This window comes from Salmo salar, chromosome ssa24, assembly GCF_905237065.1.
Source record: "Salmo salar chromosome ssa24, Ssal_v3.1, whole genome shotgun sequence".
Lineage (NCBI taxonomy): Eukaryota > Metazoa > Chordata > Actinopteri > Salmoniformes > Salmonidae > Salmo > Salmo salar.
The window spans coordinates 40816350-40830899 of record NC_059465.1 but is presented as its reverse complement, the minus strand read 5'-3'; the positions used below and the strand labels follow the sequence as shown (position 1 = coordinate 40830899).

The 14550-nt window shown below is 44.3% G+C and overlaps 1 protein-coding gene across 3 annotated transcripts in view; it reads right to left on the bottom strand.

Moving 5' to 3' along the window:
• Positions 1-14550, bottom strand: part of ddr2l (discoidin domain receptor family, member 2, like) — a 56924-nt gene that overhangs the window by 21922 nt on the left and 20452 nt on the right. The window lies entirely within an intron of this gene.

The following is a 14550-nucleotide window of genomic DNA, read 5'->3' as shown; positions in this document are numbered from 1 at the left end:
GAGAGAGAGAGAGAGAGAGAGAGAGAGAGAGAGTTTTAGTCAAATGACCCATCACAATTTCTGGAAGGTTGTTGGTTCATAGCTACTGTCATGACGTTGGCCTGTGGGTAAGGTTTATGACCCCCCCCATAAATACCTTTCCCCCTTCCCCTCTCTTACTGACCCTACTGATGGACTGCTGTCCTGTTAAATATAGAGAGTCTGGGAACATCAAACAAATGGAGAAAGGTACCACATATTTTGTTAATAAAACCAGTTGGAAATATGCTTGGGAACGTAATGAGTATGTATGTCAGTTCGGTTGTCATCTGAGACATTATGACTGATGACAGGACGACATAAACTGTATCTGAGAAAGTATACACCCTCTAGTTATCAGAGTCACATGGAATTGTTATGCAATTGAAATGTTTGATATTGAAAATGTTTGTTAGGAGATTAAATGTAATTTTAGCTTCCGAATGAGAGATTTGGGTTTTCATAAGGAAAGTGCCCTGCTCGATCAGTAACCCAACCCTGTGAAGAGACGGGTTATAAACGATGAAACACCTCCCTCCCCCTCCCCACTATATAATCCTTTGACGAAAAGATAACCAGGTAGTTCCAGTACTGGAGGTCTGCAGCCTATACGTTAGAAGGACACACATGTCAAGTACAGAACTAAGCCAACCTCGGCGTGAGCTCTGGTATGAACTGGTATGAACTTTGAGCTTATTCACTACAGAAGTGCTACTTCCTAGCCGTTGAGTTAGCAGCGGCCGCTGCTAACGTGGGTTAGGAAAGGACGGACGACGGATCCAGTCTAACAACCAGACGAAGATACCACCATGTATCCAATGGACCACCATTGACATTCTTCCGAAAACAGGAAGATCTGTTGGCCAACCCGGCCAGCATCTACGACCAATCTACCGAAGCGCAGCTCAGAGTAAATATTTATTGCATTTTCCTTTTCCAAATGGGCGGTAATTTAGAATGCATAAGATAATGTATTTACGATAGCATAGCTGCTGTTTCTTTGTTCCTAAATCTTCCCGCTCTTTCATTCAAGCCCAACCCCCTTTCCTTTGTGTAACCAGCTTTCATACAGGTTCCGTTCACCAGGGGTGAATTCTGTATGACATCATTGTATTCTGTGTATTTGTAATTCTGTGTGATTAGTTAGGTATTTAGTAAATAAATAATTAAACCCAATTTTGTATTGCTGATTCAACTTGTTAGCCAGGGTTCGTGAAGATAGCCAAGAACTTACAACTTTCATTATGAGACTGAAAATAAAACAAGGGTTAATATTGACTGCTATCGATGTAAAATATTACAAAGTATTTTAAGAGTTTATTCGGAAGATAACGGCTCTATAAACGTTCTTCCGTGGTGCCCCGACTTTCTAGTTAATTACATTTACATGATTAGCTTAATCAGGTAATATTAATTACAGAGAAATCATTTTATAAGTTAGCATGTCATATCACTTAATCCGGCATAGCCAAAGACACGACACTACCATATTACTACATATTACCACTGTGCCCTTGAACAAAGCACTTAACCCCTACATGACCCTGGGCTCCTCTTTGCATGTGTTTGCAGAGCCAAATATGAATTTCCGTCACAAGACAAGTAAAGTCTGATTCTATTGTAGTCAATTCTATTTCATATACCGTACCAGAAATACAGGTAAATATTATGCACTGATGATTGTAGTAAACACAGACCTGGTTATAACAGTTACACGGCTATAAATGCCACCGTTTCATTCTGTGGTGGGCCGTGATTAATATTTTGTTTCTTTGAAGTACAGTTTGATTCGCCTCCGGCCTTGGGAATGAGACAGTGAACGTACTGTCAACTGAGGATGTTCATCCATGAAGCTACTGTTAGGCAGAGTGCACCAATGACAACTAACCACAGACAACTCCTTGGGTGTATTCGTTAGTGTACAACGTAGCTAAACGTTTTGCCACTGAACACGTTTTACCAACGAAAACAAGAGATTCTATTGGACAAATTCAGGTAGGTCCCTCACTGTTTCGTCCTGTTTTCTTCCATTTTGGATCCTAAATGATTCAATAACCTCACTGTCCAACTGTATCCACCTCCTCTACTGAGCCTAGTCACTGTACTGTATCCACCTCCTCTACTGAGCCTAGTCACACCACTGTCTCCACCTTCTCTACTGAGCCTAGTCACACCACTGTATCCACCTCCTCCACTGAGCCTAGTCACTGTACTGTATCCACCTCCTCTACTGAGCCTAGTCACTGTACTGTATCCACCTCCTCTACTGAGCCTAGTCACTGTACTGTATCCACCTTCTCTACTGAGCCTAGTCACACCACTGTATCCACCTCCTCTACTGAGCCTAGTCACTGTACTGTATCCACCTCCTCTACTGAGCCTAGTCACACCACTGTCTCCACCTCCTCTACTGAGACTAGTCACTGTACTGTATCCACCTCCTCTACTGAGCCTAGTCACACCACTGTCTCCACCTCCTCTACTGAGCCTAGTCACTGTACTGTATCCACCTCCTCTACTGAGCCTAGTCACTGTACTGTATCCACCTCCTCTACTGAGCCTAGTCACTGTACTGTATCCACCTTCTCTACTGAGCCTAGTCACACCACTGTATCCACCTCCTCCACTGAGCCTAGTCACTGTACTGTATCCACCTCCTCTACTGAGCCTAGTCACTGTACTGTATCCACCTCCTCTACTGAGCCTAGTCACTGTACTGTATCCACCTCCTCTACTGAGCCTAGTCACTGTACTGTATCCACCTCCTCTACTGAGCCTAGTCACACCACTGTCTCCACCTTCTCTACTGAGCCTAGTCACTGTACTGTATCCACCTCCTCTACTGAGCCTAGTCACTGTACTGTATCCACCTCCTCTACTGAGCCTAGTCACTGTACTGTATCCACCTCCTCTACTGAGCCTAGTCACACCACTGTATCCACCTCCTCTACTGAGCCTAGTCACTGTACTGTATCCACCTCCTCTACTGAGCCTAGTCACTTCGCATTGACAAAGACAACGTACATCGTCAAGTTCTGAGAAGGTTTTGATGTGTCACTCAAACCCTACTGCACATCCTCATGTTTCTTCAGAAATGCCACATTGAAACTTTCTCTCCCTCATATTCACCATCTCAGCACCATACCAGTGTCTACGTACTGTATGTGAAAACAGCGCATTTCTGTGCTCTGCATTTCTATGATCTGCAGATAAAAAGATACACACAAAAAAGGTGCAATTTAATGGTGTCACTGAAAGTAAAAACATGAAGAAAATAAAACAGTGGGGAGGACCATGACATCTGCAGTCACACAGGAAGCAGGAAAATGCCATCCCCCTGGCTGATGTAATCAGATTGCACTTTTTATAGGACCTTTCTTCTTCTTATCTTTATAACTTCAGAAAATAGAAACATAGACATTGGTGTGGTGCTGAAGATTATGAATATGAGGTTGAAAAGTGGTATAAACTCCCCCGTTAAGTTTCTCTGCCCTGGCTCCTATCTATCGTCTACTAACCCTGTCGTCTCTAAATCTTTCCCAATGTGTTGACCCCTTCCCCCACACGTTTCTCTCTCTCTCTCTCTCTCTCTCTCTCTCTCTCTCTCTCTCTCTCTCTCTCTCTCTCTCTCTCTCTCTCTCTCTCTGGTTGTTTTCAAAGCTCTTGTTGCTTACTGTTCCCAGGAGTCTGGCCCTCTGGATATAGGCCCAAGCAGAGCCTGGAGCCTTGCCAGAGTACTGTGCCTGGGAAACACCACAGTTTGCTGGGCTGAGCCACTGGCACAGGCCTTCTTTTATTGCCCACTTAGATTGAAAGAAAAAGATGGTTTTAGGGTAAAATCCCTCATGGAGTGAATAGTGTGATACATGCTCACAGTCAACAATAATCAAAAACTTGCAAAACACTCAGCAATGGCAATCCCACATGTTGACTTGTTGACTAGATGCATGTATTACTATCCCCATGGGAACTGGAAATCCTCACAAGTCCCCACAATGATAGTAAAACAAGGAAAATTCTCTAGAACGGGGAAATTTCCCAAATCCCCACCAGGACAAAGGCTATTCTAAACTTAGGGTTAGGGTTACAATTAGGGTTACAATTTGGGTTAGGGGTTAAGGTTAGGGTTTGGGTTAGGTTTAGGATTAGGGTTTAGGGAAAATAGGATTTGAAATGGAGATCAATTTTAGGTCCCCACAAGGATAGTAAAACGTACGGTGTGTGTGTGTGATCCATCCATGTTGTTACTTGGGGTTGACAAGTTTACAAACCCTGGACATAAACCCCAGGCCCACGCAGAGTTCTTACGCAATCCTCCAAAATGAATTCAGACCCTTCCCACCCCCTTCATGTCTTTGCAGCACATAGCAACTTCTGCTTTTTTCAATTTGTTCAGGATCCTTGCATCCTGCCATGTCACCATGCTTTGAAAGTGTAAAGATGGTCTCTCTCTCTCTCTCTCTCTCTCTCTCTCTCTCTCTCTCTCTCTCTCTCTCTCTCTCTCTCTCAACATTACTCTGGGAAAACCTCAGCTGCACTGAGGGCAGTCTAACTCATATTGTTGAGAAAGACTAGCAGAGAGAGAGAAAGAGAGAGAGAGAGAGAGAGAAAGAGAGAAAAAGAGAGAGAGAAAGAGAGAGAGAGAAAGCGAGAGAGGGGGTAGAACAGATGAACAGATGAACGGTGAGGGATGGAAAGTCAAGAAATGTATGGAAAGAAAGAGAGAGAGATAGAGAGAAAAGGAGGAGGGGGATTGGGTGAGGCAGATAGTCACAGCTGGTTTATCTAATCCTTGAATCAAGCCGAGGCCTGCTCAACAAAGAGATTCCTCTGTTCTTGCTCATCTTTCTAAGGGTCTCACGTGGCCAGGCCCGGAGCCGAGCTGAGCAGCAGGCTTACAGACCCTGGACCTTGCTGCTGAGCACCAGGGTTACAGACCCTGGGCCTTGTGAGAGAGAGAGAGTGAGAGAGAGTGAGAGTGTGAGCGGGTTTCACAAGCAGACAGCAACCCCTCCCTTTCCAAGCCTCCCATCTCATCTCCCCTAACCCTACATCAGCACAGCAAACAGTCATAAACCCCCTAAATTCCAAACATATGACGCAATCCAGAGATCACATTCTCCCATACAGGACCGAGCATGTCCTCTTTTTTTCAGAGGTGAATGAAACTGGAGTTGACTGAGAATAAAGCACAGAGAACAGAACAGGGTCTAGTCCAGAGTCACGTGTCTAAAGAGTTGTCTCAGTGAGGCTTCTGCATTATGATGCATTTTCATGACACGTCAACATTCTACGGCAGCCATGTTAGAACCCCATTGACATTACATGGGAAATATTTAAGCAATGCTATGTTACACCGCCTGTCTAATATTATTACACTATTCCAAACGTTGGCCCAACATTAATTAGTGCTTATATTTGTTCTGATACACACTTGTAGATGTTTCTTGTACGAGTGTGTAATGGGAATGTGTTTCTTGCATATCCAAACTCCCCCTGAGATACCCGCAGGGACTGGGGTCACAGCCAGGGTCACCATTTCCAAACTCCCCCTAAGATACCCGCAGGGACTGGGGTCACGGCCCCTGGAGCAATTGGGGTTAAGTGCCTTGCTCAAGGGCACAGCAACAGATTTTTCACCTTGATGGCTCTGGGATTCAAATTATGCTACACTCCCATGATAAACAGTGAACAACGCTATGTGCTCTGTGGAGGGCAGGCTAGAAACCAACACCCCCATGATAAACAGTGAACAACGCTATGTGCTCTGTGGAGGGCAGGCTAGAAACCAACACCCCCATGATAAACAGTGAACAACGCTATGTGCTCTGTGGAGGGCAGGCTAGAAACCAACACCCCCATGATAAACAGTGAACAACGCTATGTGCTCTGTGGAGGGCAGGCTAGAAACCAACACCCCCATGATAAACAGTGAACAACGCTATGTGCTCTGTGGAGGGCAGGCTAGAAACCAACACCCCCATGATAAACAGTGAACAACGCTATGTGCTCTGTGGAGGGCAGGCTAGAAACCAACACTCCCATGATAAACAGTGAACAACGCTATGTGCTCTGTGGAGGGCAGGCTAGAAACCAAAACACAACCTGCACATGCATACACATGTTGACGCACACGCACATATAGACACGGACAAACTCCATGCGCGCGCGCGCACACACACACACAAACACCGCCATGTTTACATTAATGCTCAGGAATTTTTCAGGAGTGAAAATTGATTCCCATTCAAAATCTTATTTTTCTGAACCCCTAACCCTTAAACTAACCCTTACCTTTACCCTTAACCATCAACCTTTACCCTAATCGTAACCCTTAACCCTTACCTTTACCCTAATCGTAACCCCTAACCCTTACCTTTACCATAATCTTAACCCCTAACCCTTAACCTTTACCCTAACCTTAACTCCAAACCCTAACTTCTAATCATACCCCAAAGCCTAAACCTTAATTTGCATTTTTATCTTTTCAGATTTTGTTTTATTTTCCTATCTTGTCAGGACATTCTGGTCACTTGTTAGGACATTCTGCTCCTGACAATAGGAAAACAAACACACACACACACACACACACACACACACACACACACACACACACACACACACACACACACACACACACACACACACACACACACACACACACACACACACACACACACACAGAGACACCCACTAGGTCTAAACAAAATGCATGATGTGACTTTACTTTGCTTTTATGTATTTAGTAGATAATAAACTGAAATGAAACACCATCACATTGAAACAGATTTACAATGAAACACCATCACATTGAAACAGATTTACAATGAAACACCATCACATTGAAACAGTTACAATGAAACACCATCACATTGAAACAGTTACAATGAAACACATTGAAACAGTTACAATGAAACACCATCAGGTGCTTCTACACCTGCATTGCTTGCTGTTTGGGGTTTTAGGCTGGGTTTCTGTACAGCACTTTGAGATATCAGCTGATGTAAGAAGGGCTATTGTCACGTCCTGACCAGCAGATGGAGCTGGTGTAGTAGTTTGGGGGTCAGGACGTGGCAGTCTTGTGTGTGTCTTGTGGCTCCTGATCAGGAACAGCTGGGAATCGTTGTTCCTGATTGGGAGTCATATATGTAGGAGTTGTTTGTCACTGGGGTTTGTGGGTGGTTGTTTTGCACTGCGTTTTTTAGCCTGCAAACTGTTGCTGCTGTCACGTTTATTGTTTCCTGTGGATGCTTTACTCCTTTTGTTGGGTAATTAAAAAATGAGTATTCACATACCTGCTGCGCCTTGGTTCATTTCAGAAGACAGTCGTTACAGCTATATAAATACATTTGATTTGATTTGATCACATTGAAACAGATTTACAATGAAACACCATCACACTGAAACATTTACAATGAAACACCATCATATTGAAACAGTTACAATGAAACACCATCACATTGAAACAGTTACCATGAAATACCATCACATTAAAACAGATTTACAATGAAACACCATGACACTGAAAAAGTTACAATGAAACACCATCACATTGAAACAGATTTACCATGAAATACCATCACATTGAAACAGTTACAATGAAACACCATCACATTGAAACAGTTACAATGAAACACCATCACATTGAAACAGTTACAATGAAACACCATCACATTGAAACAGATTTACAATGAAACACTATCACATTGAAACAGTTACAATGAAACACCATCACATTGAAACAGTTACAATGAAACACCATCACATTGAAACAGTTACCATGAAATACCATCACATTGAAACAGATTTACAATGAAACACCATCACATTGAAACAGTTACAATGAAACACCATCACATTGAAACAGATTTACCATGAAACACCATCACATTGAAACAGTTACAATGAAACACCATCACATTGAAACAGATTTACAATGAAACACCATCACATTGAAACAGATTTACAATGAAATACCATCACATTGAAACTGTGCGGTACATCTGGTGTGGAATGCAGTGCTGCAGGTTAAATAAAGGATGTCGCAACACCAATCAAGTAAAATTGTGTTTGTCAAATGCGTCCTGTTGGTTCCTTTTCCCACAATGCAGAGTTAAGATAAATATAAATAGTAAAATAAAAATATAAATAGTGACACAAGGAATAAGTACACAGCAAATAATGAATAACAATAACAATAACAAGGCTATATAGAGTCCCAGTACTGAGTCGATGTGCAGGGGTACGAGGTAATAACAAGGCTATATAGAGTCCCAGTACTGAGTCGATGTACAGGGGTATGAGGTAATAACAAGGCTATATACAGTACCAGTACTGAGTCGATGTACAGGGGTATGAGGTAATAACAAGGCTATATACAGTACCAGTACTGAGTCGATGTGCAGGGGTACGAGGTAATAACAAGGCTATATAGAGTCCCAGTACTGAGTCGATGTACAGGGGTATGAGGTAATAACAAGGCTATATACAGTACCAGTACTGAGTCGATGTACAGGGGTATGAGGTAATAACAAGGCTATATACAGTACCAGTACTGAGTCGATGTACAGGGGTATGAGGTAATAACAAGGCTATATAGAGTCCCAGTACTGAGTCGATGTACAGGGGTATGAGGTAATAACAAGGCTATATAGAGTCCCAGTACTGAGTCGATGTGCAGGGGTACGAGGTAATAACAAGGCTATATAGAGTCCCAGTACTGAGTCGATGTGCAGGGGTATGAGGTAATGAGGCTATATACAGTCCCAGTACTGAGTCGATGTGCAGGGGTACGAGGTAATGAGGCTATATACAGTACCAGTACTGAGTCGATGTACAGGGGTACGAGGTAATAACAAGGCTATATAGAGTCCCAGTACTGAGTCGATGTGCAGGGGTATGAGGTAATAACAAGGCTATATACAGTACCAGTACTGAGTCGATGTACAGGGGTACGAGGTAATGAGGCTATATACAGTACCAGTACTGAGTCGATGTACAGGGGTACGAGGTAATGAGGCTATATACAGTACCAGTACTGAGTCGATGTGCAGGGGTACGAGGTAATAACAAGGCTAAATACAGTCCCAGTACTGAGTCGATGTGCAGGGGTACGAGGTAATGAGGCTATATACAGTACCAGTACTGAGTCGATGTACAGGGGTACGAGGTAATGAGGCTATATACAGTACCAGTACTGAGTCGATGTACAGGGGTACGAGGTAATGAGGCTATATACAGTACCAGTACTGAGTCGATGTGCAGGGGTACGAGGTAATAACAAGGCTATATACAGTACCAGTACTGAGTCGATGTGCAGGGGTACGAGGTAATGAGGCTATATACAGTACCAGTACTGAGTCGATGTGCAGGGGTACGAGGTAATAACAAGGCTATATACAGTACCAGTACTGAGTCGATGTACAGGGGTATGAGGTAATAACAAGGCTATATACAGTACCAGTACTGAGTCGATGTGCAGGGGTACGAGGTAATAACAAGGCTAAATACAGTACCAGTACTGAGTCGATGTACAGGGGTATGAGGTAATAACAAGGCTATATAGAGTCCCAGTACTGAGTCGATGTGCAGGGGTACGAGGTAATAACAAGGCTATATACAGTACCAGTACTGAGTCGATGTACAGGGGTACGAGGTAATAACAAGGCTATATACAGTACCAGTACTGAGTCGATGTACAGGGGTACGAGGTAATAACAAGGCTATATACAGTACCAGTACTGAGTCGATGTGCAGGGGTACGAGGTAATGAGGCTATATACAGTACCAGTACTGAGTCGATGTACAGGGGTACGAGGTAATAACAAGGCTATATAGAGTCCCAGTACTGAGTCGATGTGCAGGGGTATGAGGTAATAACAAGGCTATATACAGTACCAGTACTGAGTCGATGTACAGGGGTACGAGGTAATGAGGCTATATACAGTACCAGTACTGAGTCGATGTACAGGGGTACGAGGTAATGAGGCTATATACAGTACCAGTACTGAGTCGATGTGCAGGGGTACGAGGTAATAACAAGGCTAAATACAGTCCCAGTACTGAGTCGATGTGCAGGGGTACGAGGTAATGAGGCTATATACAGTACCAGTACTGAGTCGATGTACAGGGGTACGAGGTAATGAGGCTATATACAGTACCAGTACTGAGTCGATGTACAGGGGTACGAGGTAATGAGGCTATATACAGTACCAGTACTGAGTCGATGTGCAGGGGTACGAGGTAATAACAAGGCTATATACAGTACCAGTACTGAGTCGATGTGCAGGGGTACGAGGTAATGAGGCTATATACAGTACCAGTACTGAGTCGATGTGCAGGGGTACGAGGTAATAACAAGGCTATATACAGTACCAGTACTGAGTCGATGTACAGGGGTATGAGGTAATAACAAGGCTATATACAGTACCAGTACTGAGTCGATGTGCAGGGGTACGAGGTAATAACAAGGCTAAATACAGTACCAGTACTGAGTCGATGTACAGGGGTATGAGGTAATAACAAGGCTATATAGAGTCCCAGTACTGAGTCGATGTGCAGGGGTACGAGGTAATAACAAGGCTAAATACAGTACCAGTACTGAGTCGATGTACAGGGGTATGAGGTAATAACAAGGCTATATACAGTCCCAGTACTGAGTCGATGTGCAGGGGTACGAGGTAATAACAAGGCTAAATACAGTACCAGTACTGAGTCGATGTGCAGGGGTACGAGGTAATAACAAGGCTATATACAGTCCCAGTACTGAGTCGATGTGCAGGGGTACGAGGTAATGAGGCTATATACAGTCCCAGTACTGAGTCGATGTACAGGGGTACGAGGTAATGAGGCTATATACAGTCCCAGTACTGAGTCGATGTGCAGGGGTACGAGGTAATAACAAGGCTATATACAGTACCAGTACTGAGGCGTTGTACAGGGGTACGAGGTAATAACAAGGCTATATACAGTACCAGTACTGAGTCGATGTACAGGGGTACGAGGTAATGAGGCTATATACAGTACCAGTACTGAGTCGATGTACAGGGGTATGAGGTAATAACAAGGCTATATACAGTCCCAGTACTGAGTCAATGTGCAGGGGTACGAGGTAATAACAAGGCTATATACAGTACCAGTACTGAGTCGATGTACAGGGGTACGAGGTAATAACAAGGCTATATAGAGTCCCAGTACTGAGTCGATGTACAGGGGTACGAGGTAATAACAAGGCTAAATACAGTCCCAGTACTGAGTCGATGTGCAGGGGTACGAGGTAATAACAAGGCTATAAGGCCCAGTACTGAGTCGATGTACAGGGGTACGAGGTAAAAACAAGGCTAAATACAGTCCCAGTACTGAGTCGATGTGCAGGGGTATGAGGTAATAACAAGGCTAAATACAGTCCCAGTACTGAGTCGATGTACAGGGGTACAAGGTAATAGCAAGGCTAAATACAGTCCCAGTACTGAGTCGATGTACAGGGGTACGAGGTAATAACAAGGCTATAAGTCCCAGTACTGAGTCGATGTACAGGGGTACGAGGTAATAACAAGGCTATAAGTCCCAGTACTGAGTCGATGTACAGGGTTACGAGGTAATAACAAGGCTAAATACAGTACCAGTACTGTGTAGATGTACAGGGGTATGAGGTAATAACAAGGCTAAATACAGTACCTATACTGAGTCGATGTGCAGGGGTACGAGGTAATAACAAGGCTATATACAGTACCAGTACTGAGGCGTTGTACAGGGGTACGAGGTAATAACAAGGCTAAATACAGTACCTATACTGAGTTGATGTGCAGGGTTATGAGGTAATTGAGATAGATATGTACATATTCTGTAAGTAGGGATAAAGTGACTAGGCAACAGAATAGGGGAATACCTAGTCAGTTGTACAACTGAATGCCTTCAACTGAAATGTGTGTTTCACATTTAACCAACCCCTCTGAATCAGAGAAGTTCGGGGGGCTGCCTTAATCGACATCCATGTCTTCGGCGCCCAGGGAACAGTGGGTTAACTGCCTTGCTCAGGGGGCAGAATGACGCATTTTTACCTTGCCAGCTCGGGGATTCGAGCCGGCAACCTTTTGGTTACTGGCCCAATGCTCTAACCACTAGGCTACCTGCCACCCCTTTTCCAACAATAGACAATAGCAGCATGTGGTGAGTGTGAAAGTGTGTGTGGGTAGAGTCCAATGTGTGTGCAGAACAGTTTATGGCTTGGGTTGTAGGTGTCTTTGATAATTTTGTAGGTCTGGTATAGAGGTCCTGGATGGCAGGGTGCTCGGCCCCAATGATGTACTGGACCGTACTCACAATCCTCTGTAGTTGCCTTGTGGTCGTTGTATTGCAGTTGCCATACCAAGCTGTGATGCAGCCAGTCAAAATGCTCTCAATGTTGCAGCTGTAGAACTGAGGGCCCATGACAAATCTTTTCAGCCTGATGAGGGGGAAGAGGCGCTGTCATTCCCTCTTCACAATTGTGAGGGTGTGTGTGGACCATGTTAATTCCTTAGTGATGTGGACTCCAAGGAACTTGAAGCTCTCGACCCGCTCCACTACAGCCCCATCGATGTGGATGGGGGAGTGTTTGCCCCTCCGTTTCCTGTAGTCCACAATCAGCTCCATTGTCTTGCTGATGTTGAGGGAGAGGTTGCTGTCCGTCTCTGACCTCCTCCCTATAGGCTGTCTCATCGTCGTCGGTCATCAGTCCTACCACAGTCGTGTCGTCAGCAAACTTGATGATGGTGTTGGAGTCGTGCTTGGCCAAGCAGTCGTAGGTGAACAGGGAGCACAGGAGGAGATTAAGCTGTTGATGGTCAGCATGGCAGATGTGTTGTTGCCTACCCTCACCACTTAGGGGCGGCCTGTCAGGAAGTCCAGGATCCAGTTGCAGAGGGAAATGTTCAGTCTGAGCTTAGTGATGATCTTGGAGGGGGCTGTGGTGTTTAATGCTGAGCTGTAGTCAATGAACAGCATTATTACATAGGTATTCCTCTTGTCCAGGTGGGTGAGGGCAGTGTGGAGTGCAATAGAGATTGCGTCATCTGTGGATCTTTTGTGGCAGTATGCGAAATGGATTGGGTCCAGGGTGACTGGATGATGGTGTTGATGTGAGCCATGAGCAGCCTTTCCAAGCATTTCATGGCTATAGATGTGAGTGCTACAGGGCGATAGAGAGCGAGATCACTCAGCCGCCTGGAACAGCTTGTGCTCTCATGCATGGTTCAGTGTTACTTGCCTCGAAATGAGCATAGAAGACATTTAGTTAGTCTAGTAGGCTAGTGTAGCAGGGCAGCTCGCGGCTGGGTTTACCTTTGTAATCAGTGATAGTTTGCAAGCCCAGCCACGTCTGTCGAGCGTCAGAGCCGGTGGAGTAGGATTCGATCTTAGTCCTGTATTAACGATTTGCCTGTTTTATTATTTGACCATGCTGGTCATCTATGAACATTTTAACATCTTGCCTGCAGCTATGGAACCCTGACCTGTTCACCGGACGTGCTACCTGTCCCAGACCTGTTGTCCCAGACCTGCTGGAACCCTGACCTATTCACCGGACGTGCTACCTATCCCAGACCTGCTGTTTTCAACTCTCTAGAGACAGCAGGAGCGGTAGAGATACTCTCAAAGATCGGCTATGAAAAAGCCAACTGACACTTACTCTTGTGTTACTGACTTGTTGCACCCTCGACAACTACTATGATTATTATTATTTGACAATGCTGGTCATTTATGAACATTTGAACATCTAGGCCATGTGCTGTTATAATCTCCACCCGGCACAGCCAGAAGAGAACTGGCCACCCCTCATAGCCTGGTTCCTCTCTGGGTTTCTTTCTAGGTTCCGGCCTTTCTAGGGAGTTTTTCCTAGCCACTGTGCTTCTACACCTGCATTGCTTGCTGTTTGGGGGTTTTAGGCTGGGTTTCTGTACAGCACTTTGTGACATCAGCTGATGTAAGAATGGCTTTATAAATACATTTGATTGATTGATTGTCTGGGTAGAAACATCTAGCCAGCTCAAGCCAGCCATTGGCTAGGCCTTCAGAAGGCCTCTGACATTCAACTACATTAGAGCAGAATTTTGAAGTGACAGTGGAAAGAACTAATCACATTTTGACTTGCAGAAGTGAGGGGTCTAGCAGAGCGCAAGAGCAAATAATCAGTGGCGCAGGCAGTAGTTTTCCCACAATAGTGCTAATAATATTAGCTAACTTGTGTTGTAGTAGTATGACAATGGTGACAGTGGCTGCAGCCGCTGTTATCAACTTCAAGGTGGTTGTTGTTGCTAATTTGTTAGCATCACCCTTTTCAAACTTCTTTCAAACTGTTTACAAATGATCATCATCTGTTTACAAATGATCATCATCTAGTGAATGGCACTGTTTTTTGTTTCAGCTCGCTTGCTGTCAGGGTTGGGGAGTAACGGATTACAAAAAAACGGTAACTGTAATCCGTTACGTTACCAGCAAAAATATTGTAATCAGATTACAGATACTTTTGAAAAACTAGATGATTACTTTGAGGAT